The sequence below is a fragment of the Equus caballus genome, chromosome 16 (genome assembly GCF_041296265.1).
Source record: "Equus caballus isolate H_3958 breed thoroughbred chromosome 16, TB-T2T, whole genome shotgun sequence".
Classification (NCBI taxonomy): Eukaryota; Metazoa; Chordata; class Mammalia; order Perissodactyla; family Equidae; genus Equus; species Equus caballus.
Window position 1 is genome coordinate 78,761,431 of NC_091699.1, and position 25,451 is coordinate 78,786,881.

Consider the following 25,451-nt stretch of genomic DNA (forward strand, 5'->3'; position numbering starts at 1 on the left):
TTGCCTGGCAACAGCATTGGCTGCAATTCATCCTCTTTGTGGGGTCGGGGTGCTTCACTTACTCACTTTACCTGCCAGGCCAAGTAGGCCCTTGGGCTGGGGACTCCTGCCCTGGGCACTTAGATTCCACTGTGTACTTGCTTCTCCTCAGGGTCAGATGTTGTCAAATTAGTCACACGAAGGTGATAAGGCTTGATAAGGATTGAGAGGATGCTATCTTTCTCCAGGAGATTTGCATTCTAAGGGGATTTAAGCAAAGGTCTGCCGTAATCCTGTCACTCTCTGACCTTGAAAAATCTGGTAATTATCTGAGAGCAATTTTGCAGTCTCAGCAAGAGACTAATGGTGCAATTGCGGTTTCTGTTACCGCCAAACTATTTCACAGTTCAGTCTATTTCTCTCCGTCTTCACTGTCCCAACCCTCGTTCGAGCCACCATCACCTGTCCAGATGCTTGCGACACCAGGAAAAAGCACTAAAATACCTTTATGTCTTTATTTCCTTTGGATAGCTAGTTTTATTTTTAGAGATGCTTTTTTGCTGAGGACGGTTGACCCTAAGATCTGTTGCCAATCTTCCTCTTTTCTTTTTTTCTTCCCCAAAGCCCCAGTATGTAGCTGTATAACCTAGTTGTAGGTCATTCTGGTTCTTCTCTGTGGGACACTGCCTCAGCATGGCTTGATGAGTGGTATATGGGTCTGCGCCCAGGATCCGAACCGGCATACCCCGGGCTACCAGAAGTAGAGTGCGCAAACTTAACCACTATGCCTCCAGACTAGCCCCTAGTGATTGTTTTTTAATAAACTCTTCAAATTTTAAAGGTACTGAATTTACAAACTTTTTGGCTTTTTAACTTTTTTATTATTATTATCTATGATAGCATCTTTTCAGAAAATAGCTCTTGTTAATTTCCAAATTTGAATGATAAACCATGCCCTAAACCTTACCCTAAAGTGTTTATTATTTTTCTTCTAAGGACGTATTCCCTCTAAAAATACTTTATTAATTTATACTATCAAATATTTCTTTTCCAATTAATTTATTGAGGTCATAATGATTTATAACATTGCATAATTTCAGCATTATGCTTATCAGTTTCTGCATGAACTGCATTGTGCTCACCACTAATAGTCCAATTTTTATTGGTCACCATACGTATACGCCCCATTACCCCTTTTGCCCATATCCCAGCCCCCTTCTCCTAATCTGTTCTCTTTATCCGTGTGTCTATCTTCCACATATGAGTGAATTCATGTGGTGTTTGTCTTTCTCTGGCTTATTTTGCTCAACATCATACCCTCAAGGTCCATCCATGTTGTAGCAAATAGGATGATTTTGTATTTTTTCTATGGCTGAGTAGTATTCCGTTGTATATGTATATCACATCTTCTTTATGCATTCGTCAGTTGATGGGTACCTGGGTTGCTTCCACATCTTGGCCATTGTGAATAATGCTGAAATGAACATAAGGGTGCATAAATCTCTTTGAATTGTTGCTTTAAAGTTTTTTGGATAAATACCCAGTAGTGGGATAGCTGGATCATATGGTATTTCTATTTTTAATTTTTTGAGAAATCTCCATACTGTTTTCCATAGTAGCTGTGTCAGTTTGCATTCCCACCAGCAGTGTATGAGAGTTCCCTTTTCTCCACATCCTCTTCAACATTGGTTATTTTTCATCTTGTTAATTATACATTCTGATAGGTGTAAGGTGATATCTCACTGTAGTTTTGATTTACATTTCCCCAACAACCAGTGACATTGAACAACTTTTCATGTGCCTGTTGGCCATCTGTGTATCTTCTATGGAAAAATGTCTGTTCATATCCTCTGCCCATTTTTTGATCAGGTTGTTTGTTTTCTTGTCGTTGAGTTGTACAAGGTCTTTATATATTTTGGAAATGAACCCCTTGTTGGGTATATGATTTGCAAATATTTTTTCCCAGTTGGTGGGTTGTCTTTTCATTTTGTTCATGGTTTCATTTGCTTTGGAGAAGATTTTTAGTCTGATATAGTCCTAGTTGTTTCTTTTTAGTTTTGTTTCTCATGCCTGAGTAAACATGGTATTTGAAAAGATGCTGTTAAGACTGACGTCAAACAGTACACTTCTTATGTTTTCTTCTAGGAGTTTTATGGTTTCAGGTCTTATCTTCAAGTCTTTAATCCATTTTGAATTAGTTTTTGTGTATGGGGTAAGATTATGATCTACTTCCATTGCTTTGCATGTGGCTGTCCAGTTTTCTCAACTTTATTGAAGAGACTTTCCTTTCTCCATTGTATATTCTTGGCTGCTTTCTTGAAGATTGTTCATAGATGCATGGTTCTATTTCTGGGCTTTCAGTTCTGTTCCATTGATCAGTGTGTGTGTTTTTGTGCCAGCACCATGCTGTTTTAATTACTATATGTGAGGGGCTGGCCCCGTGGCCGAGTGGTCAAGTTTGTGTGCTCCGCTGCAGGCAGCCCAGTGTTTCGTTGGTTCGAATCCTGGGCGCGGACATGACACTGCTCATCAAACCACGCTGAGGCAGCGTCCCACATACCACAACTAGAAGAACCCACAATGAAGAATATACAACTATGTGCCGGGGGGCTTTGGGGAGAAAAAGGAAAAAATAAAATCTTTAAATAATTACTATATGTGAGTTTCATATATGGCCTTTATTATGTTGAAGTACTTTCCTTTTATATCCATTTTAATGAGAGTTTTTTTTTTTATCATAAATGGATGTTGGGTCTCATCAAATGCTGTATCTGCATCTATTGAGATGACAAAATGATTTTATTCCTCATTTTGTTAATGCAGTGTATCACATTGATTGATTTGTGGATGTTGAACCATCCCTGCGTCCCTGGTATAAATCCCACTTGATAACGGTGTGTGATCCTTTTAATGTATTGCTGTATTTAGTTTGCCAATATTTTGCTGAGGATTTTTGCATCTATGTTCATCAGTGATCTTGGTCTGTAATTTTCCTTCTTTGTGTTGTCTTTGTCTGGTTTTGGCATCGGGGTGTTGTTGGCCTCATAGAATGAGTTAGGAAGCATTCCATCTTCTTCAATTTTTTGGAATAGTTTGAGAAGGGTGGGTATTAAATCTTCTTTGAATGTTTGGTAGAATTCTCCAGAGAAGCCATCCAGTCCTGGTCTTTTGTTTTTTGGGAGGTTTTTGATTACTGTTTCATTCTCTTTATTTGTGATTGATCTATTGAGATTCTCTATTTATTCTTGATTCAGTTTTGGGAGGTTGTATGAGTCTAAGAATTTATCCATTTCTTCCTGGTTATCCAATTTGTTCGCACATGGTATTCTCTTATAATCCTTTGTGTTTCTTTGGCATCCATTGTAATGTCTCCTCTTTCATTTCTAACTGTGTTTATTTGAGCCTTCTCTCTTTTTTTTTTTAGTGAGTCTGGCTAAGGGTTTGTTAATGTTGTTTCTCTTCTCAAGAACAAGCTCTTAGTTTCATTGATCATTTCTACTGTTTTTTAAGTCTTTATTTCTGCTCTAATTTTTATCATTTCCCTCTTTCTGCAGACTTTTGGTTTTGTTTGTTCTTCTTTTTCTATTTCTGTTAGGTGTAGTTCAAGATTACTTATTTGAGATTTTTTCTTGTTTGTTGAGGTGGACTGTATTGCTATGAATTTCCCTCTTAGAACGACTTTTGCTACATCCCATGAGTTGGTATGTTGTATTTTCATTTTCACTTGTCTCCAGGTATTTTTTTTATTTCTCCTTTGATTTCTTCATTGAGCCAATAGTAGTTCAGTAGTATGGTGTTTAGTCTCCAAATATTTATGAATTTCCCAGCTTTTCTCTTGTAGTTGATTTCTAGTTTCACAGCATCGTGATTGGAAAAGACTCTTGATATGATTTCGATCTTCTTAAATTTATTGAGGCTTGCTTTGTTTCCCAACGTAAGGTCTATCTTTGAGACTCTTCCATGTGCACTTGAGAAGAATGTGTACTCTGTTGTTTTTGGATGGAATGTTCTATATATATCTATTAAGTCCATCTGACCTAGTGTTTCATTTAAATCCACTATTTCTTTGTTGACTTTCTGTGTGGATGATCTATCCATCGATGTAAATGGGGTGTTGAGATCCCCTGCTATCATTGTGTTGCTGTCAATTTCTTCCTTTAGGTCTGTTGATAGTTGCTTTATCTACTTTGGTACTCCTGTGTTAGGTGCATATATATTCATAAGTGTTATGTCTTCTTGGTGGAATGTCCCTTTTATCATTATCTACTGTCCCTCTTTGTCTCTCGTTGTCTTTTTTGTCTTGAAGTCTGCTTTGTCTGATGTAACTATGACAGCACCTGCTTTCTTTTGTTTGCCATTCTTTTAGAGTATCGTCTTCCATCCCTTCACCCTGAGCCTATGTTTGTCTTTAGAGCTGAGATGTGTTTCCTGGAGGCAGCATATTTTTGGGTCTTGTTTTTTAATCTATCCAGCCACTCTGTGTCCTTTGATTGGAGAATTCAATCTATTTCCATTTAGAGAGATTATTGATATACAAGGGCTTAATACTGCCATTTTATTTCTTGTTTTCCAGTTGTTCTATATTTCCATTGTTTCTCTTCCCTTGTATTTCTGACTGCCATTTCAGTTTGGTGCTTTTCTGTGATGGCTTTCTCTTTATTTATGAACTGTGGCTCTGCTCTGATTTTTTCTGTTTAGTGGTTACCATGAGGTTTGTATAAAAGATCTCATAGATGAGATAGTCCATTTTATGATAGCCTCTTATCTCCATTAGCTGAAGCAGGTTCCATGCCTTCCCTCTTCCCTTTCTGAGTTAGTTGTCACAAATTATTCTGTTTTGTGTTGTAAGTTTGTGACTAAATTGAAGTGCTTACAGTTATTTTTGATGCTTTCCTTCCCTTTGTCTTTTATGTTATAATTAAGTGTTTGTTCACCTTTTCTGATAGAGAGCTGAAATTTTCTGATTTTGTCTGACTATTTATCTCCTTGCTCAAAGCTTTGTAAACCTTTACCTTTTTGTTTCAGGTATGAGGGCTTCCTTCAACATTTCTTGTAAGGGAGGTCTAGTGGTGATTAACCCTCTCAGCTTTTGTTCATCTGAGAAAGCTTTTATTTATCCATCGTATCTGAAGGATAGTTTCACTGGATAGAGTATTCTTGGCTGAAAGTTTTTGACTTTCAATATTTTGAATATATCATTCCATTCTCTCCTAGCCTATAAGGGTTCGGCTGAGAAATCCACTGAAAGTCTGATAGGGGTTCCTCTGTAGGTTATTTTCTTCTGCCTTGCTGCCCTTAATATTTTTTCTTTGTTGTTCACTTTTGCCAGTTTTACTATGATATGCTTTGAAGAAGATCTTTTTGCATTGACATAAATAGGAGTTCTATTGGCTTTGTGTATTTGTAAGTCCAGTTCCTTCCCCAGGTCTGGGAAGTTCTCAGTTATTTCTTTGAACAAACTCTCTGCTTCTTCCTTCCCCTCTTCTCTCTCTGGAATACCTATAATCCTTATGTTGTGTTTCCTAATTCAGTTGGATATTTCTCAAAGAATGTCTTATTTTTAAAAAATCTTAGTTGTCTCTCCTCCTCCACCTGAAGCATTTCTGTTTCTAACCTCTAAATCACTCATTCTGTCCTCCATAGGATCAGCTCTATCATTTCAGGATTCTAGATTATTTTTTATTTCATTCATCGTGTTCTTCTTCAGAATTTCTGTTTGTTCTTTTTTTAGAGTTTCAATCTCTTTGGTGAAGTATTCCTTCTGCTCATTAATTTTATTCCTGAGTTCATTGAACTGTCTTTCTGAGTTTTCTTGTAACTCATTGAGTTTTATGACAATTATTTTGAATTCTCTGTCACTTAGATTGTAAATTTCTGTGACTTAAGGATTGCTTTCTGGATACTTGTCATTTTCCTTCTGCCTTGAAGTGTTACTGTAGTTTTTCATGTTGTTTGATGAACTGGCCCCTTGCCGGGGCATTTGTAGTAGTATCAGGTCACAGATTCCACCTGTCACTTCTAGGAGGAAGCAGGAGCTATGTTTTCTGAACATGACCCATCTGCTGGAAGTTGTTCCAGTAGGACTTGTCTGCATTTGCCTGCTGACCACAGCCACTTGTCAAGTCACACACACACACACACACACACAGGCACTCTGATGTGGGACCACTGCCTTGGCAGGGGACTGGCCAAGCTGATGTGGTCAGCTGGAGTGGAGCACACTCGTGTGGACTGGCTCTGCACTCACAGGCAGTTTGCCTGAGCTGTTGCGCTTGGCGTGGGCTCCTTCATGGGGGCTGAGCTGTGCCATTTGGTGGAGAGTGTTCCCAGAAGCAGGGCCACAGCAGTACAGTGGGCACTCCCAGGGAAGGGCTGTAGCTCCAAAAGTGAAAGCATTCGTATACAGGCTTTGCTGCCCTCTGCCTCCTCTTATAGTCACTTGCCAGCTGCTGTGTGAGGACCTGTGGCCTAGATCACTGCTGCCAGGGAGGGGGAGGGATATGCTCACCTCTTTCCACTGCTTCCTGGGGATCCAGTCCCCCATTCAGATGTATGGTTGCATGGGTCTATCAGACATCCTATTGTGCTTTGTAGGGAATCCTCTTGGTTAATGAATGTCCCTTTAGTTGTAACTTAGGGGGGGAGAGACAAAAAGAACAACTTATTTGGCCATGTCATTCATCTTTCAAATATTTTGCTAAATGATTTCTTAATTTATATTTATCAGTTGACTTCAATTCTGCTCTCCCTTTCAAGTATGTTTCTTCATAAATATTCAAATTTAGGGATTTTCTTTTTTTGGTGTTGGTGGTGATTTTTTTTTCTTGTTGCTGTTGTTTTGCTTACTTCCTAATGCATCTTTATCTCTGGAAATCAGGAAATGGCCCAGAAAGAAGAAAGAACATCACCAATCCTGTTTTATGTTCATTCTTTATCCTTTTAATTTTTCACTCTAAGTCAACTGTTTCTGCTTATTTCTCCTCTAAAGTTTGTATCTTTAGGCTTTGCAAATTTCTGTCTCTTAGTTTATATGCTCTCGTTTCTGAAAGAAGAAATGACTTCTATTTATCCAATTGAATCTCCACCAATTTTCTATAACTTAACCTGTCACTTTCAGCTGCTGAGTCCAAAATGTTCTGTGGGGATGACAGCAGCTTCTGTCCGTCACCTTTTCTCTTGCACAGGTGGGAGCCAAATGCATTAGTTATAGTAGTTTTATTGAAAGTTCCATAGGACATTCTATGACAACAATTATGTTTTATGCAAATAAAATTATTTCCTTTCCAATCTGGATTCCTTTTATTTCTTTTGCTTACCATATTGTGCTCGCTTAAATCTATTTGAAGAATGGTGTTCAGATTTGCTAACAAAGCAAAATCCAACACTATGCTATGTTCAGATGTCACATATTTCTAAAGACTGGAAGCCAGAGATGAGGGTGCCAGCGTAGTTGAGTTTTGGTGAGGACCCTCTACTGGGTTTAGACTGCTGACTTCTTGTTGTATCCACACATGACAGAGAGCAGAGAGAGCCACAGTTGTTGCTTCTTGTCCCTGTTGGCTATTTTTCAGTTCTGAAATGGAAGGGGCATGCAGACTAGTAATCATGTGGAAGACTGGGGTGAGACTGAGCTACAGTGATTGTTAGACAAAAACCAGCAAGCTGCAGACAAAATATTGCAGACATTGGCTTTTTAGTGAGAGAGGAGAATTGTTCCAGCATCAAAGAGAATTGAAAGAGAAGTTTGGATAGGGAGTCCCCAAAGGTTGGAGTTGATGCTCTCCAAACACCGACCTTGCTATCTGTTGGGCTCCCAGGCTGTGCAAGGAATTATGAAATTGCAGTTTTGAAAGCTGGCTACTGAAAATTGATTCTGGGGTTAGCCACCATGAACTTGAAAGAACTGTGCAAAGCCTGGCTGTGTCAGGAGCACACTACATGGTGAGCAGGCTGACAGAGTCCCCTGCCTTCTGTCCCTGCAAGATAGCATGTTCCTCCAAGAATTATGTTCTATTCTAATCAGGTACCATCGGGCCTTGATAAAACCCTACAAGTGTCCCTTTCTGAGGCAAATTTCTGCAATGCCCAAGTCTCGTTTAGTGTCACTGAATGCTCAGCAACCCTTTGAAGATCTGGGGTGTCCCAGTGCTTCTTTAAATGAGGGTTCAATGACTATCTGCTTGTGACAGCACTCTCTAGGGTGCTTGCCGGAAATACAGATAACCTGGGTCTCATCTCAGGCCTCCTAAATCAGGGTAGGTTCTGGGAACACGAATTTAAAGCAATCTGATCCTGTGCTCCCTACACTCCATTGTACATAATGAATTAACTTCTCTTGTATCCATGTAGAATGGTACCGTCCTTGGGAGAACCAAGAAAATAATGTTTCTCATACTTCAGCAAGACATAGATCACCTGGAGATCTTGCCAGAATGGAAATTCTGAACCAGTAGGTCTGGGGTGCTGTAGTTCTCAAAGTATGATCTTTGGACCAGCAGTATCAGTATCTCCCGGGAACTTCTTAGATCTCTAAATTAACCCCAGACCTACTGAATCAGAAACTCTGGAGGTGAGACCCTGAATCTATCTTTTAACCAACACTTTAGGTGATTTTGATGCAGCTAAAGTGTGAGAACCACCGTTCATGAGAATTACTGCTAATCTCTACATGCCTCTGAGAACATCGGGACCCCCAAAGATAAGGAGCATGTGGGAAACGGGGAGGAGAGGCAGAGAAAAGTGGCAGTGGGCTGGTAGCTTGGTGTGTAAGTTCACAGGTTATCGCATTTCTCCAAATAGAATTATTCAGCCTGACCTGGGCGTCCGCCTTGTTCTACTTGTATGGCAGCACGTTGGTGGTTATATTTTGTCACCAATTGCAATTTCTCATGATCAAGTGGGTTCTGAAGGCTGGCTTCCATTCTGGCGTCCATTCCAGAGGTGCCCAGATAGCTTGCTGTGACCTCTTTTCAAGCACCTCCCGTAGAGAGATATGAGCCTCCCACCTCTCCTTCCTCATTTGCAAGTAGAATATCTTTTAACAAGGATGATTCAGATTTCCAGCATTTGGCCTCCCCTCCTCTCCTCTGCCTCCCTGTACTATAACCTGCCTGCTAAACAGACCCCAGAGAGCACATTAAATGCAAGAAGTAATACCATAAAGGCAAGCTGTAATGCCAACCAACCTCATGTTGCTTTTAATTGACACTTTGAACAAGCTTAATACAAAATTGCAGACATCTAGTTTCCTTTATGGCCAAATGTTAGTGAGTCCGGACTCCTGAGACCTTTTAATATCTTCCAAAGCCATAATGGCTAAGTCTAGGACTGTAATGGAACTCAGTAGTGCTGAAATATAATTAGGATAAAATTCAGCTTCTGACACACAGAGATGTGGTGGGAAAGTGGAGCTCATGTTTTCTCTCTTTTTTTTTTTTTTTTTTTTGAAGATTAGCCCTGAGCTAACTACTGCCAGTCCTCCTCTTTTGCTGAGGAAGACTGGCCCTGAGCTAACATTCATGCCCATCTTACTCTACTTTATACGTGGGACGCCTACCACAGCATGGCTTTTGCCAAGCGGTGCCATGTCCACACCTGGATCCGAACCGGTGAACCCAGGGCCCCTGAGAAGTGGAACGTGCGAACTTAACCGCTGTGCCACTGAGCCAGCCCCTCATGTTTTCTCTTAATCCAAAGGAAATGCAGTGAGTTATTGGCTGGGGGCTTCTCCAGCGTTGCAGCTCGGACTGTAGGTGCCCTGAAGGCTGCTCACTGTGAAAACCTTTGACTCTCTGCTCGAGGGCTTTCATCCAGCCAAGGGAGCATGCTCAGCCCCTGTGTAGAGCAGGTGGAAGTGTCAGGAGATAATGTCCCCAGAAGCAACACTCAACCAATGACAGACAGGGAATTAGTAGATAAATACCTGCAGTGTCCTCACCTCCTGGTTTGGGCAGCTCTGACGATGGCCCTGCACTGTCCCCCATTGCACCCTGTCAATGCAAAATAACAAACAACCATTCTACAGATAAGAGAAATCAGGTGAGTTTTACTTGAGCCAGAATGAAGATTATAATCCAGGAAGGCATGGAAAGTGTTCTGGAAAGCATGGTTTTCAGTACAGTCTTATCTCTTTTTAGAACAAAGAACATACATTAAACACACTAGGATGCATTTTCATCAAAGTGTCAAAGAGATATTTAGTTGTAAATTAGAGGGTCAATACGACCCTCATGTCAGGAAAGGGGCTAATCGGGGTGTTTCCAATAGAGTGTAGGAGGTGACATATGCATTCTTATCTTAAGACAGAACATTCTTTAATGGTTAAGGAGATGTACAATGTTTGTTTGATAGTCCATAAATCAGGATTTTTAGTTCAAGCCAAATCACTTTTGAACCTAAATAGTTACCCTATATACCTTAAAATGTGAAAATCTCTTGTCAACTCCAACAGAACTGTGCTCCAGGTACCCACTGTGGGAGGTGGGTTAACAGCACACCCTTTATCGCCTTCTTTCTCTTCCCCAGCTCACCTTCTTACTCCTTTGCTGGGGTTTTCTTGGCTTGCCACTCAACTAAACTACTTGTCTTTGAATCCTTGTCTTAGAGTCTACTTCGGGGGGTAGCCAAATGAAGACAAGGATAAAGAAAAAATTTAAAGTGGGATGCCCAATAAGAGAAAAGTAGAGCTTTCGTTCTTTCTTAACAACAAAAAGCAAACCTTTACATTAGGGTAAAGGCTATTAATGAGTTCATTCATCCATTTGTTACCCAGCATTAATTGGGCACCTACTGTATGAATAATACTGGACCAGGCACTGACCTCATAGAGTTTAAATCTAGTTTTGACTTTAAGATCCATAAACAATTCAATCCAAAGTGAAATGTGATTAAAAGATATTCAATCAAAGGGTTAGAGGCTGAGGAAAGAGAAAGAATTTATGCTGGTTGCCAGGGGGCTTTGCGCGGTGGATGAGAAAGGACTTTAACCAGAGGTCATTCTATGCAGAGGAAACAATAAGAGTAATTATGAGGAGGTGGGCCAGTGAAGGTGTGTCTGGGGAGGGGGAGGAGTTCTGTCCACCTGGAGCCAAGGGTAGGTCTAGAGAGGCTGGGCGTGAATACCCGTGCAACGCATTTGAACCTTCTTAAATCAAGAGGAGGGAGCTATTGAAGAGTTTTGAGCAAGGGGGTGATACAGTCAGAGCTGGACGATGGGAAGTTTAACTTGGCTCTATAGTAAGAACTGGAGGGTAAGATTGGGCTAAGGAGGCACATTACAAAACTGCTGGAAAATATTTAGTGCGTGTGCTAAAGAATGCTTTTCAAAAAGTTACGTGCATGAGCACACAAATATAAAATAAACAAGTGAAAGATTTTATTTCACTCATTAGGGAACCAGTCTTTGTTAAAACCAATTGAAATAAGAATCTGAAGAACAGAGCTTAACAACAGTCAGACAAAAAGAAAGGTTGAAATGCATTTGTTCATAGATATGAAATTGGTTAATACCCGAGCGTCAAAAAACAAAATTCAACTGAGTAAATTTTAAAGATCTTAATGGCTTTGTTTAACAGTTCACGAATTGGGCAGCATCCAATACAGCAGGTAGAAAGGAGCTCCGAGGAGCTGTACAAAAAGAGACTTTTACAGGCAGAAGGGAGCAGGAACAAGGAGGTTTTACTAGGCAAAAAGGTGGATCGGTTGTGGCAAGGTCACCTTCCTTTAGGGGATGGTGGGGAGGTCTCTATCAGGCACGTGACCTCACTACTGCTAATCAGGTGATTACAGATTGATCAGTTTAAGATTACATTTCTGGGAAAGCTGAAACTGTAATTAAGTTAAATCTTCCATTTGGTGACGTGGGGCTTAGCATAAGTAACTGCATTTTTGGTCTGTTGTCTTGTTTTAAACAGTATAAACAATAAAGGGTAAGTTTGGGAATTATCATTTTTACCAATGGAAATCAATTGTCTTCTTACCAGACAAAATTTGCATTTGTCAGGCATTATTTGCATTGCTTTCAGGCAAAAATCATTTGCATTGCTATCACTTCTCTACAAGTTAGCTTCTATCCTAAAGAGTTGTAAAATAGTCTGGCCAGTGAAATGCCAATCAAAGATGCACTCACAACACCGCTCTGAAAGTGCTAAAAAATCTGTTTTGGTTATTTTAAAATTTAGGATAATTTTTCTGGGCAGCCTCCTCCTTTGTGATCATAATCTGCAGAGATTATTTTTTATCATAGGAAAGGCTGATCTCATTAGGTTTGGCCTGGTCACTTAAGCAGTGCAGCAAGAGTGTTCAATAACCGTATAGGCTTGAGTTGGCTTTGCAAAGCCAGAGCCATACAGTATTGGGCAGCTATGTTGAGTAGGAATCTCAAATTGGATTTTGAAAAGTTTCTACTATTTTCTTTCCTACCTTGAGGTTTGGGAACCAAGCCCAAGAAACTCAGTCCCCCAGATTTAACCTGGAGAACCTATAAATTTGGTAAATCCCTGGCTTCTTGAGGTCTCCTCAATTTCTGGGCTTCCTGGCCTGCCTTCCTTACCACCTGTGAGGCTGGGACCTCGTCAGCCAGGCAGCAGGCCACTTTTCCTAGGAGAGCTTTGTGGGCATGTTACTGAACCAGGTTTGTTTTTGCCCACCGCCCAGAAAGCCAAACACCAAGGCGACGAGATTGCACAGAGACAGGATTTAATCACAAGCCAGCCATGTGAGAAAGCAAGAGCATGAGTCTCAAATCCACTTCCCCAAAAATAAGGACTCAAGGATATCTGTGGGATAGGGGGCAAGGTTGTCTGAAATGTGGAGAGAGGTGATTGGAGGTGAGGAGAGGTGAGATGACTGATGATTTGCACAAGCATAGTCAGACTTCATGCCTCTTCATGGGACCTGTGTTCACAAAATGGCAGTATTAGCATGATCTGAGGGTGGAGCTTTTAGCTTCTTGATGTCAAAAGGTCACCTATCGGACATCTGCGTGGGCCCAGTTGATGAGTTGGTGGTCTCAACTGGCCTGAAGTGGACAAGGAGTTCTAATTCCTGAAAAATAGCACACACACCCATTACCATGGTGACCCAGGCTCCAGGGAGATGTTATCTATAGGAGCCGAGTGGGAGTCAGACAGCATATTGCCTAAAGAGCACAATTAACCGTGGGTGGGTTAAACAGCTAAAAGCTATAACCAGTAGTTGCAAAAAGGAAAAAAAACTTTAGTTCCTAGCTACTTAATCATCAATGGCTAACTCTCTGCTGGTGTCAATCCCTCCTAGTCTTTGGTATTCCTCACTCTTGAGGGATTCATGGTGACCACCAATCTAGTGACTTCTTGCTGTATTGGGGTGTAGATCTGGGTTAGAGGAATGAAACTGTTTAATACTCATTTGAAAATATTCTCCTGTTCCCAGGTTCATGTTGACATTTCTGTATTATTAGAATTTTGTATCTTGCTCAACATCTAAAACATCTAAAAAGCACATTTTATAATCAAGTGTCTGACCAGAAGGTTAAGAAATATGGACAACCCAAATTTTACAGTCCCTGAAAAATAGACCTAATCCCAGTGGGGATCTCCATCTGATCTCCAGGTGGAGGCAGACATCTGGTCTCAGTTCCTGATAGTCTTTTGTTTTTCTGGATATGCATCAGAGACCGGAGCGATGGCCTGTACCCTGATCTTTCAGTTGTCATTGATGATGGCTATCAGCACAGACTCTCTGCCTGGGGGTCATCACATTTCTAAGGAACTCAAAAGAACAAAGTTATCAACTTATAGCAGCTGGGAGGGCCCATAAAATCTACAGAGCATGTCCGGGTTAGTTAATCAGAGGTCCTTCAAAGTTACAAATTGTTTCTTTTCTACAATATGGCTTCCCTTATGTCCACCTTGTGTTGACCAGTATCAATCCCCCTTTTTTTTGTTCATCTTCAATCTTGAGGGATTGTCCTGTTGATGAAGGACATAAGTTGTTCCATCTCATTGAACGAGTCTCTTAGTAAGACAGTGATTCAGGTGGGCTCCCAAAGTTCAGCCTATATTGTATAAGCAAGTAACCAGGTATTTCATAAGAAGTATTTCTAGAGAGACAAAAACAAAACTAAGGTTAATGGTGGGAGCAAATTAGAGACCTTTCTGAGCCTAGGCAGCAGCCAGTCAAAAAATTTCTAAGTGTCAGAGTTGAAGCATCTTTTGCAGTTTGAAATTACTCTGATGATGTCATCAGGTATTCAGGTATCTTACTGAGTGTCTTACACAGCAACAGACATGAATCTCTCTTAAGCTTATATCAAGCTGTCCAGCTTCAGTTTGCAAGGCTTCAGGAAAAAGGACAGGTTCATTTCTCAATGATTCCAAATGAAAATGATGGGAAAAAAATTGAAAACATTAGTTTGGAGATTTGTAGCCAGATATTTCAAGAGACTAGAAGAATTCAGGATCCAGTCCAGTCAACAGATATAAAACAAAACTTCAAAATCAATTATCAGAACTAGAACTTAATGTCCATGAATGTGTACTATAGTTTTTATTGAAATATAATTTTTCTCTCTAAAACCACCCTCAGTTTACCAAAGATAGCCAAATTAAGACTAATTGGTTTGCAAAATGTATAGCTTCAATAAAATTGGCCCAACTATTTACGTAAGTACAGCAAAAATAGCATTGATTATATAGGTTCTTTCAAATCTGCTTTGCTGGAACTTTTTGCAAGGAATCTCAGATTGAACTTCAAAGCTCTCTCAAAGCCAAGGAAGCCAAGCCAAGGATTTGTTATCAGGATTCGCCTGCAAGACCTTAGATTTGGGTGAATACCTCTCTTCTCTTGAGGTTCTTCAAAATATTTCAAGGTTCCAGGGACCTGCCATATAAGTGACCTTCCTTATTTACACATAAGGTTGCTAGGGAACAAGGCACCAGGCCAATATTTCCAAGTGGCTTTATCCCACAAAGTCCAATCCTTGTTTCTCAAAAGCTGTCTGGTCATATCTGAGTCTATCCTTGTTTCTCTTAAAAATGACATTCCAGCCAAAGCTTTGGTAATATAAACAATGTTTCCAATTGTGACTTATTAGGAGAACAGATTCTTACTGAATTTACGCAAATAACTATATTGTCATGAAAACAATACTCACTCATTAAGAGTTTCCAAATCCTGGAGGGATCAGGTAGGGAGAAAAAGGTAAATGTTTCAATTCTGCTCACAAATGTATAATTTTACCAAATTTCTAGAAGTCCTAGTTAGCATGAGAGAAAAGAGGAAATAGATTTTCTTAAATCTGAAAACACAAAACTAAACATCAAAAATCTGTAATATTTCAATTAAAAGCCACAAATTGTAATCATCCTCATCTTCGTTCAGTCCTGTGTAATCAATTCTTGACCTTAATCTTATTAGCAGTTTCACGAAGTCATCAGTTTCTCTGTTAGAGTTCTGTAATTTCGTACCCAGTTCAGTTTTACAATCTGAAAGTTTATCAGAAACCTGTATTCTAGAGTGTCAGAGTCCTTTCCATGAATTTCTCGGAAGACAAAACATATTTTGGGGGCCAGCCCGGTGGCACAGCAATTAAGTTTGCACATTCTGCTTCAGCAGCCTGTTTGGATCCCAGGTGCAGACATGGCACTGCTTGTCAAGCCATGCTGTGGCAGGCGTCCCACTTATAAAGTAGAGGAAGATGGGCACGGATGTTAGTTCAGGGCCAGTCTTCCTCAGCAAAAAAGAGGAAGATTGGTGGCAGATGTTAGCTCAGGACAAATCTTCCTCAAAACAAAACAAAACAAAACATATTTTGCAAAAGCATCAGAGTAAAACAATAACTGTCTATAAACAACGAGATCCAAAAATGGCAACTGACAAAGAAATTTGGTTAATTTTGTGACATACAATACTTTAAAATAATAACCAGAATTGTGGCTGACAACCAGGACAGATCAGAATTTTAGGAATGTTATTTGATTTTTAAAATATTTATATCAATAACGTTTACCCAGATAATACCACTTAAGAAGGTTTAGCATCACTTATTTGGCAATACTTCTCATGTAATTTAACGTACCAAATAAGCCTAAGTGGTTTAGTATTTTCCTCCTTATAGGAAGGGAGAGCAAATTTCTCTGAGAAGTCTCAGGGGCCCTCTGAAAATCCTCAGAAAAATTCTCTTCCTTCTTCCAGGACAAAAGAAAGCCTTTATTCAGGATTTGACTATTTTGATTCGGGGGGAGTTTGTCAAAAATATCAAAAGGTTTTAAAACACTTGGTCAAATAGGAAACAATGTTCACTCTATTCAATCAAAGTGACAACGGAAACAGTCAAGGGCAAACAGTTAAAACAGTAAAAAACTCTTTTTTGTTTTTGAAGATTTTTTTATTTTTCCTTTTTCTCCCCAAGCCCCCTGGTACACAGTTGTGTAGTTTTAGTTGTGGGTCCTTCCAGTTGTGGCATGTGGGATGCTGCCTCAGCGTGGCCTGATGAGCGGTGCCAAGTCCATGCCCAGGATTCTAGTCGGTGAAACCCTGGGCCGCCGAAGCAGAGCACACGAACTTAACCACTCGGCCATTGGGCCAGCCCCCCCCCAAAACTCTTAATAGAGAGAGCTCAGTCTTTCTGAACAAAGGAAATTATTTTAACAAAACATAGATTTTTCTGTCTTTTAGGTAGACTTACTCAAAAATAAAGAAAAAACCTTTTAAAACCTCTTTATCAAGAGCAGACCAAAAGTTCAAGAAAATTATCCTTTTGAGAGAGAAAATCAAATTTTAATTTTTGCACCAGCTCATTTTTTTTACATTAAAACTCATTTACTTAATTGGATTTACTTTAATCTTAGATAACTTGACCAGGCATAAAACTCCTTGCAGAATTTCTCTTTCACAAACCTTCTATAACTTTCGTTTTACATTCAGAATTTGTCCCATGCTTCCCTTTTTTTTTTTTTTTTTTTTTTTTTTAGGAAGGCTAGCCCTGAGCTAACTGCTGCCAATCCTCCTCTTTTCACTGAGGAAGACTGGCCCTGAGCTAACATCCATGCCCATCTTCCTCTGCTTTATATGTGGGATGCCTACCACAGTATGGCGTGCCAAGCGGTGCCATGTCTGCACCCAGGATCCGAAACTGGGATCCAAACCGGCGAACCCTGGGCCGCCGAAGCGGAACGTGGACACTTAACTGCTGTGCCGCTGAACTGGCCCCCCATGCTTCCTTTCTTTTCCTAGTACTTTAGGACAAATTTATCTTTCTTAACCCAACAAACAAAAATATTTCCATTCTTTATAACTTCTTTACTGAAAACATTTTACTTTCCTTAGATACAAAGATATTTGCCTTATTAATTTTTAGTAGCTTTAATTACATATAGTAATTAGAATTTTTACCCCTTACGGACCCTAGTAAAAACTAAAAACTAAGCAATTATGAACTGTCTTTTATATTAGTGTATTGTGCCTTGGCAAATTTATAAATACTTTCTATAATGTCTAGAAACATGCTACTTCATGATACAATCTTAATAAAATACAAGAAATGTTTATTAATAGACCCAACACCTTTTAGTTTCTTTGTAATAAGAAGCAAAAAGTAGATAAATCTAGACATGTCTAACGATAATGTTTCAGTATTTTATCTTATTTGAAAAATGACCAAGATATTCAGTGAGTTTTTATCATCAAATTTTACCTAGCAACACTTCAAAGTTTTAAGTTACCAGAAAGATATTGGAAGTTATTTTAAATAGACATGTCATAAGACATAATTATTTTAAAAAGTTCACCCAACACTTTCATCTTTTTCACATCTATTTAGTTTACTCATTTTCAATAATTGTTTAGATTGCCTGTAAAGCTTCATGACATGTTAGTCAAAATTAGCCATCATTTTAAGTTACTATTTTTGCTAGCCAGTTTTGTAATAGAGATAACATCAGCTTATTTGGCTGATAAATGTAGAATAAAGTTTGCATGTCTGCATCATATCCAGTGCTAACTCTGGAGGACATGTCCATTTTAATCAAACCAACAAACTCAAATGAGCTTTCGGTTACCAAAGATTAATTTATATCATGTTAACTTGAAAGGCATTTGGGTTAGTTTCTATTATATTTACAATTTACATAAGTACTTACTTTTAGCCAATTGAACAGAGCTCTTAATTTTTGTGCACACCAGAGGTAAAAATATTGCACACATCTAACATACATATAGACACACATGCACAGAGTATCCACAGCTATTATTTTAAAAATTACTGCCATGAGTCAGGTACAGTAATACAAAGCTCCCTAGTTATGAATCCAAATTTTGTTTTGAGCCTTTTTACTAATATTTGTGGAGGAGATACTCAAGATGCTAGATTTTTGGTGAGGGCACTCTTATGGCCATTTTTTGGCTTTTTCCTTTTTTTTTTTTCTTCAGTCTTAGGAATTAGTGATGGGCTAGATAGTCCCCAGAGGATTTGCAAGCTCTTTGAGATAAGGGAAATGGGTGGAATCTGAACTGCCTCTAGAGCTGCATTTCCAGTCTTGCAAGGATTTTCCAAGGACAGTTGCTCTTGATTTCTCAGAAATTGGGTTGTAACTCAACATTATAGGGTGATCTACCTGCCCGACCACATCCTAAAGGCACAGAGAAACCACTCAAGTTTTCTCGAAGATGGAGTCTCTGGGGCATAACTCGTCCAATTGAAAGTGTTTCCATTTAATTAAAATGCACCCAAGGGGTGAGTCTCCGGGGTTGCTTAGGGCATTCCCCCATGATGGTAAAGCTGGTGTCTGGCTGACAGCGGGCTGGAGAAGGGTGCAGAGCCCGACTGAAGGCATTAATATAGTACAAGATTTAGTCAAGTCCCATTCAGCCCAGGCATTTAGTCCCTGAGTCAGCACAAGGCAAGCCAGGGAGGCAAGAGGCAAAGGCCTGGAGTGGGCTGGGGCCAGGGATCCCAATGCCAAAGTTGAGAGTTAAGTCCCTGGCAAAAGAGTTTCAAGTTTTCGATTTTACAGAAGGTCTAGGTTCTGCTCAGGTCCAGGCTGAACTGAACCCCGACTTCGTGACAACAGAGGAGGTGATAAATGAGACAGACAAAGAAGGGAAAGAGGTGGTTAGGCCTCATCCTCCCGGCCTCTTCCCAAGGGTTATCAAGATAAAGGTCACACAAACAACAGCTCCCAGGCGAGGCAGTTTACAGAATAAATTACAGGTCTCCTGTCCCCATAACTGACTTAGTGGGTGCCTAAAATACTCAACAAGCTCTTGACAAGAGACAAAACAGGGTTCCAGATTGTCAGTCAAAGGACTGACCAAAGGGCCAATCTGGAATTACTCTAGGTGCCCAAAAACCTGAGGAGAGCTCCCGGGGTGGAATACAGACTCTCCCAAACCAGGCAGAGGAGAGCTCCCGGGGATGGGGGTGAGGTATGGAGCTTTCATTAGCATCTGTAAGACCACTGGAGGAAGCTGAGTTTCCAAATTGGATTAAGTTCTTAAGACTAGTCATTGCAAGAGCTCTCTGATTGTGGCCACGTAGTGTTACAGAAAAATAATATCTTTTTTCTTTTTCATGGACTTGGAACTGAAAGTTGCTCAATTTTAAGAATGCAGTTTAGGGGGCTGCAGGTGGGAACCAAATTAGAATTTAGACACGGCCAGTCAAAGCCTGGGGGCTGGTCAAAGTATACTTATGCTTCAGCTAGAATCAAAACCCAACCAAGCCAAATGAAGAGCACTTCTGTGAGTGGATCCCCTCATTCTTGCTTATTATGAAGCACCCCCAAAACCAAGACCCTCACAATGAAGGCCAGACCAAGGCTTCCTTTTTCAGAAGTCATGGAGGGTGTCCCCTGCCAAAGCAAGGCTTCCTTTCAGAAGTCAGACTAAAAGGAAGAAGAAATAAGAATCTGGTCTTATTGTACCGAACTTGTACTGAAGTTACGCACCAAGAAGATGTCTTCCAAACCAAGAAACTGTCTCTCTACTGCAAAGTGAAAATATGCACCAAGGAGTCGGCAGCACCAAGACAGGAAAAAATCCTGGAACAGTCCCAGGAGAAATGCTCCTGGCAGCTGCTGGATTCATCCACAGGTTCTCCACACTGGCAAGGGGCTGACAAATCTGGGGCAAAAAGGTCTGTCTGGACTTAGCTCCTGGCTGGCTTGCCAATTGTTACCGAACCAGGTTCGTTTTTGCCCAGTGCCCAGAAAGCCAAACACGGAAGCGACAAGATTGCAGCAGAGAGAGTGTTTAATCACAAGACAGCCATGTGAGGAAGCAAGAGCATGGGTCTCAAATCTGCTTGCCCAAAATTAAGGACTCAGGGATATTTATGGGATAGGAGGCAAGGTGGTCTGAAATGTGGAGAGAGATGATTGGAGGTGAGGAGAGGTGAGGTCATTGATGATCTGTGCAAGTGTAGTCAGACTTCACGCCTCTTCATTGGAGACATGTTCACAAAATGGCAGTGTTAGCATGAGCTGAGGGTGGAGATTTTAGCCTCTTGATGTCAAAAGGTCGCCTATCGGACATCTGCGTGGGCCCAGTTGATGAGTTGGTGGTCTCAACTGGCCTGAAGTGGACAAGGAGTTCTAATTCCTGAAAAGTAGCTCACACACCCGTTACCATGGTGACCCAGGCTCCAGGGAGATGTTATCTATAGGAGCCTAGTGGGAGTCAGATAGTATATTGCCTAAACAGCACAGTTAACAGGAGGTGAGTTAAACAGCTAAAAGCTATAACCAGTAGTTGCAAAAAGGAAAAAAAACTTTAGTTCCTAGCTACTTAATCATCAATGGCTAACACTCTGCCGGTTTCAGGCATTGGCTCATATATAAAGGCACACCCTTAATAGACAGTTGGTTGTATGGGACTGGGTATAGCAAGGGCTTCTAGGCACACTGGTATGCTGATTCTTTAAGCTTGCTCACTGCACAAGAACACCTGACATGCCTCGAAATCTTCCAGTGTATATGTGAAAGAAGCTGGATAATAAACTAACAATTTCAAAAACATGTAAATTTACTAATAATGAGCGGTAAAGATCAAAGAAATGTTTAAAAGCTATCAATAATAATAAATTTTCAATCAGCCATGATAGAGAAGAGAAAAGGATAAACAAATGATGGGGTCAGGACACACTACCCCAAAATATGGCACCTTTGCATACTGAACATCTTAAGCTGAAGGAGTTTGAGAAAATTATAGAGCAGGAAGCTCACTCTGACTCTCTGTCCTCACCTTTCTTTCCTGAAACAGGTCATAAGATCACCATGTGAAAGGTACCCTTCCTGGACCAGGAGAAGGGAAGACATTCTTATCACCAGAGGTGGGAATTTGGAGCCGAGTAATCTATGTAAACAAATCTCCTTAGACTAACCCTTATCTTCCTAGTTACTTCTTCACTGTTTACTGCCCATAGCCCAAACCCCTCTGTCTTGTCATTTCTTCACAAATCTATCATTTTTTGTCCAAAAGGTATAAAAGCTTCCTCCTCTGGTCACTTCTTTGGGTCTTCATTCTCTTGTGAAGGCTCCCACATACGTGTAAAAATTTAATAAAATTTACATGCTTTTCTCCTGTCAGTCTGTCCTTGTCAGTTTAATTTTCAGACCCAGCCAGGGGCTCTAAGAGGATCCAGGAAAACTTTTTCCTCCCCTACAGTATCTTTCCATTTTCTCTATAGAAAATGTTACAAAATTGTCCTCTGAAAAAAAGAGATAAAAACGTTCCCAAAAATGCAGGAAAAAGCATTATAGAGGTGTAGTGAACAGTAAATTAATAAAAATATTATATTATTCCTCTCAATTTTGTGACATTTGTGGTATTTGTCATAACATTTATATTTCTCATGTATTGTGATCTATTTTTTCATTCTAAACAAATATTAATACTTGTGCCTTATTTTATATGTTTCCTTAAAGAGAGTCCTCTGGAAGCTTTGGGCCCCCCAAACCTGAACCCAGTCCTGCCGAGTCCACTGCGCATCTGCCCATCTGAGACCTTCTTGCTTCCAAAGGCCTCATCACAGGCCAGGATGGGGGTTCCTGGCTCACAGATCTCTTACTGCCTTCCCCACCTCAGGGAAACTCTCTCTTTCGCTACTTTTCTGTGCACTCCCTCTCCTCTGCCCCTCCCAGACTGATTCCTTTGTTGAGTTCCAGAGTCTCCAAAACTCAAGAGGTGCTTTCAAGTTTAAGTAGCTTCTGTTTTCTCCTCTATCTTCAAAAATCCCCAGGGCAAGGAAATATTAAGGGTCTGGACACCAGTTTGGAACTTGAAGAGAGGCTTGTGGGAACCCACAATTGACATCTCCATGAACGACCCTGCTACATGAGCTACCATGATTGCTCTAATTGTCTTCACTGCCCTCTTCTATCAGCCTTTGACTGTAAGTAGATGCATTTATATAAAAATTAAATGGTAATATAGGTCATGTCTTGAGTTGAGGGAAAAGGATGTCCACTTAGAGTTGTAGAGTAACCCTGGCAGCTGCACCTGTGAGACATTCCAGGTCTTTGCTCTTCATATGGTCAGAGGAAGCAAGAAGAACCCCAACAAGCTCTGAGGTTGCTCCCATGGGATGCTGCCTGCCTCCAGCTGGAAGCATAAAGAGCAATGAAAAGGGAGCAGTGAAATGAGAGACCTGAGAACTGGTCATTTGAAGAGACAGGGCAAAGGTCTTCAGCCATTTTCTATCAATTTCACACCCACTACTGAAAGAAATCAGCATAACATTTGCAACCTGGCCTACATTAGGAAAGAAAGGTGAATAATATTCCGTCAGAAGGAATTGTGGTCTGACTTCTCTCCAAATGTATATTTCTTTCTTTTATCGCAGCTGCATCTGTACCCACCTTGCTGTGAAGCAGCATAATTAACCACTGGCTTTCAGAGAGAGGTGGTAATTTTCAGCTTATTCTCAGTCAAAATTTTAGCTTGAAGATGCTTCTCCATCTCCCTTTGGCAGCAGCTCTCAGAAGTGGATTTTGCTGGAAGCCTATTTTCATCACTCTGATTACTTTATTTATGTTGCAAATCACTGATTTGATGTTTGAGAAATTGCTATGTTTGGGGCAGCAAAGCTTTCAGTTAATGGATTGATGAGTTTTAAACTTGTTTCTGAAATATTAAAATAAAAGGCCCTCAAAGTTACAATTTATCATTCCTTGTGTTCAGGATAGTGATAAACAGTGACCTCTTACCATTCACTTCAACTCTTGGTGTCAAATCAAAACTGAAGATCATAGTTATCTAATCTTCACTTACAAATGTCTTGGGAGTTACTGCCCAGGGGGGTGTCATCTGCCCACCACAGACATGCCACTAGTCGAGAGGCAAGGTGGTAGGAGAGAAAAGGTTTTATTACAACTTGCTAGCAAGGGGGAAGATGGCTGACTAATGTCTGAAAGAATCATCTTACAGAACAAAGATTACAGACCAGTTATATAGGGGGCTGGTCTCCAGGTAGGGGTTGCATCTGGTCTCTGGGTGGGGCAGACATCTGGTCTTAGTTCCTGATAATCTTTTGTTTTACTGGATATGCATCAGAGACTGGAGCACTGCCCTATACTCTGATCTCAAAAGAAAAACTTAGCAACTTATCACAGCTGGAAGGAGCCATGGAATCTGTGGAGAATGTATTTCTCCTGGAGGGTACGTATCCAGCTGGGTTGGTTGATCAGAGGATAGTTAATCAAAGTTATAATATAGTTTCTTTTCTAAAATATGGCGTTGAGGTTCAGGGTAGGCTGTCCCAAGATATGCCACTCTGGTATGCAGATTATTTTGAGCTGAAGACAATAAAGGCTAAGAAGACTCAGGAAGAACAGTTGGCCTTCACACAAATTGCCTAAAAGAATTTAAGATAGAAGGCCTTTTCCAAGAAGGAGCTAATACCACAAGACAACTATGGTATTATGTAAAATAGGTGTGATAAGAAAGGCACAAACAAGCCCATCTTACCAAAATTCTCTCTCTCCAGCCACGTTCCCCATAGGTGGCCCAGTAAACAGTTGTCTAACAAACATTTGCTTTTCCATTTCCATTTGAAGGCCATTTCCAAAGGCCTTCCACCCCTTTGAAGTCCCAAACCGCTATCCCCAACATCCTCCTTTAGTTGAGATGATATTTAAGGGGACAACTTTGGCCACATGGCCAAGTTGCCCAGTTTTCCTGGGTTTTTCCCGTGTATACATGTTATTAAATGTTGTTCTATTTTCTCCTGCTAACTTGCCTTTCTAATTATTTGACCAGCCATAAGAACCTTAAGGGAAAGGGTGTGGGAGGAGGGAGGAATTCTCCCTCTTCCCATATAATGGCTTCCCTTAGGTCAACCTTGTGTTGAGCTGATATTATTGGTACTTGCCTTAATAATGAGGTTGGATAAACCAGTCTTCTCTCTAAACCAAACTCTGAATCTCTTCTTCCTTGAATCCCTGATCTTGCTGAATGGAATGGAATGAAATAGCAATGAAAGTGTACTGATTCTGGCTCTGCCATGACTTAGCTATGTCACCATGCTGTGACCTTTCTTGGCTTCTGTTTCTCATTAGTGGATGAAGAAGGTGGATTAGATGATTACTCTATAAACTTTTTTGTTTGCTGCTTCTTTTTTTTTAAGCAGCAGAGTTCTTCAAATGAGTTTTTCATTAGAATTCTGCTATACCGTGTATTGATTTTATATTGCTGTATAACAAATCACCCCAAAACTTAATGGCTTAAAGTAACGATAATAATTTATTATCTCTCACAGTTTCTGTGGATGGAGAATTTGGGAGCAATGTGGCTCAGTGGTTCTAGCTTGGTGTTTCTTCTGAAGTCAAAGTCAGGTGTCAACTGAAGGCTTGACTGGGGCAGCAAGACACAAAATTTTCACTTCTAAGGTGACATACTTATCATCTGGCAATGTGATACTGGCTGTTGACTGGGGATCTCAGTTTTTCTTCATGTGAGCCTCTCCACAAGGATGCCTGAGAGTTCTTACAGCATGGCAGCTCCCTTCCCCCAAGATGTACTTCTGCCTATGTTGGGGTAGACTTTTTTCTTCCACTTGTGGGGGACTGCAATTGGCCACCCCAAGATATGTCTCTTTGGCATGAAGATTATTTTGGGCTGGTTACTTTTAAAAACTGCAGATATGAGAAACTCTGAAAAGCAGAAGTTATCCTTTGTAAGAGACATTTACATTTGTAAGGGAAATCTCCATGTGTAAATGTGTCTCCCTCTCTGTACCAGGAAGGAGGGGAGATGACCTTATCTCTAGACACTCTTAATCAATGTGGAAGGCAAGGACTTAAATCTGCATAATAACCTGACCCTTGTTTACTGTGCTTTTCTGGTAATCTCCCATAGCTGACTCCCACCACCCACAGCATCCTCCTTTGTCGTTAGCTGAAGATGGTATTTAAGGTGGTGACTTCAGCCATTTTGGTGAGTAGCTCAGTTTGCCTGAGCCCTTCCCATGTATACATGTTATAAAGCTTTGTTTAATT

General features: G+C 40.4%; 1 long non-coding RNA gene across 1 annotated transcript; it reads left to right on the plus strand.

Annotated features, from left to right (window-relative positions):
- Nucleotides 1–21,177: 21,177 nt before the first annotated feature.
- On the plus strand, nucleotides 21,178–23,119 carry LOC138918080 (uncharacterized). Its single transcript, XR_011427032.1, has 3 exons — nucleotides 21,178–21,286; nucleotides 22,196–22,348; nucleotides 22,799–23,119. It is a non-coding gene; the product is annotated as an uncharacterized lncRNA (long non-coding RNA).
- Nucleotides 23,120–25,451: the final 2,332 nt, after the last annotated feature.